Source organism: Bidens hawaiensis, unplaced genomic scaffold, assembly GCF_021521415.1.
Source record: "Bidens hawaiensis isolate Kalapana, Puna unplaced genomic scaffold, B.hawaiensis_p1.1 tig00015613_1, whole genome shotgun sequence".
Lineage (NCBI taxonomy): Eukaryota > Viridiplantae > Streptophyta > Magnoliopsida > Asterales > Asteraceae > Bidens > Bidens hawaiensis.
Window position 1 is genome coordinate 411,157 of NW_027492397.1, and position 2,623 is coordinate 413,779.

The following is a 2,623-nucleotide window of genomic DNA, read 5'->3' on the forward strand; positions in this document are numbered from 1 at the left end:
TCAGTTGCACCTTGTAAATTAAAAGTTTTCAAAACGTGGTAAAGTCGGTTAATGTGTGCTGGTGCATCCTCGTCATCACGCCCATGAAACTGATTAGTTTGAACGACGTTGTTCATGACGTATGACGGAATCTGCCACGAGTTGGGATTGTTGATCTCGGGAGTGACGATGCATGATCGGTTTCCGGTTAAGCCATCGAAGGCTTGAGCAGCAACTGTTCTATCGTCGGACATTTGATCGTCTGTTGACTTCTCGGAATTTCTGGTGGTGAACTGTTTGGTGATGACTTTGGTGTCGAATCAACTTCTGACTGTTGTTTCTCTACTGACGAACTAGCCTTGGTCTTTAACGGAGAAAATTCTAGATTCTCCATCGGTGGTCCTTGCGAACGAAGATGTGGCATAAACCTATAAAACGCAAGGTACCAAGTGAGTAGACTAAAAATAAAAACTAAAACAAAAATAAACTAAAATTTAATTAGACTCCTATGACTCAAAATAAAACAAATAGCACGTATGTAGCAAATAAGTCTAATTATAACTAATAACGCAATCGCTAAGAGTCCCCGATAACGGCGCCAAAAACTTGATGTGCTAAAAACAATCAATTAAATATTAACTAAATTAAACAAGTAATAAAAACTAGAATTAAGACTCAACTACACAAAACACCGGTGTAAGGCCCCGTTACCGGTGCCTCACATTAGGACGTTGGATTTACTCATTCACATTGTTCTAATAATCAGAGTTAATAAAAACTTTCGCGGAATATAAAAACTTCATAAAAGATTACATAAATCCATAACTTATCTTAAACAAAACAACTTGTCTTTCAAAAACTAAGTAATTAAGACATAACACGTCTTGAGTCTTCCGATGCCTGCCTCTTATTCACTGATACGTGTTCCCCTAAAGCGAGCTGCCTCATCCAACTCACCTGCGTGCATACTAAAAGTCAGCTACGCTGAGTGAGTTCTAGTTAATCATACAACATATTCATAATTACATACTTTCATACGTACTCAATATTTTCATACTTTCGTTCATATACTTACTTACTTACTTACTCTCTTTCTTACTATTCATACCTTACGTTTTAAAGAGCATTTCGCCCTATAACCTTCGCATATATTACTAGGGTATGCAACCCTTTAACATTCACATATATTATTAGGGTATGCAACCCTTTAACATTCGCATATATTATTAGGGTATGCAACCCTTTAACATTAGCATATGTTATTAGGGTATGCAACCCTTTATCCTTTCCTTACCTTGCATTACCATAGCCATACATCTAACACCATACATATCATTGTCGTACATACTTCCTTATTCACATACGTGTATCAGACGTACTACACTATACTTGCCTTAACAATACGTGCAATACCCGAAGGTCGTTCACGTACTATTAAGCATACATACATAACTATCACAATATTCATAGAGACATACACTTACCATTAAGGTAAGTGTATTAACATTCACATCGAGTATGCACACAGCCCCGAAAACATAACAAGGAAATGGGGCTAGAAACTCACTTGAATTCGGTTGCGTTCACCGTTTATCGTTATTCCCTTCTTAAGCTGTGCACGACTAACTGTATAACAATTACACGTATCAATTAACTATTACTATCCATATCATCTTTCTAGTTAATTATTACCCACAACGAACGGGGGTCCGGGGGCAGCGTCCCTGGCAGCGGGTTCTAGGGGCGGCAGCCCCTAGCGGGGTCCAAGGGGCAGAGCCCCTGGCTGGGGTTAAGCTGTTTAAATCAGGCCCAATCACCCATTATCCGGTCCAATTTGGGTTCAGGCCCAAGGTCAAACAAAAACAGGGTGGCCGAGAACTCAAGGTAGAGAGCCAATTTTGACCGAGAACCCAAGTTTGACCGAGAACCCATACTTTGACCGAGAACTCTAGGTCACCGAGAACCCTTATCACCGAGAAATCTATTGACCGAGTTCTCGTGTTGACCTAGAACCATCAGCATTGATCGAGAACCCCCCCCCCCCTTTTGGCCGAGAACTCCTTGTCTGATGCATACAGCCCATATTTTCATTCCTTATATCCATTCTAGGCTTAAATAACGGTTAACGACCCATGATCACAACCTTTAACCACCTATTTCCCATTTTCCTTAACCGTTTACACCCGTTAGTAGCCCTTTATCAAGATCTAGTCCGTTTCAAGCTTAATGGTCGAACCTTTAACCTTAAAATGTTCTGTACTAGATCTAGGGTTTCCTTCATGAGCCGTATCTAGCCATGAGTCCATTACGTTCATTTTAAGCATCAAGTTTGCTACTTTATGATTTAACTAGACCCGATCTATTCTATGTTTAAGTCAAGAACATACCTTTAATCGTTTGTTAGGTCGCGGCTAGTTCCAATATATAAATCTAACTCGTATCTTGCTTGTATGGTTAAGGTTTATCAAGATCTATGCTCGGTTTTAGGTGTTGGATCACCCTCTTGGTTGCGGCCGTAAGGTGTAGGCTTGTGTGTGTGTTTTGTGATGTGAAATGGATAAGATGGATGAAAAAGGAAAGATTTAGGGTTTAAGGGGTATTTATACTCCCTTAAGCCCATGGACCTAAGGCCCATCTTTCCTTT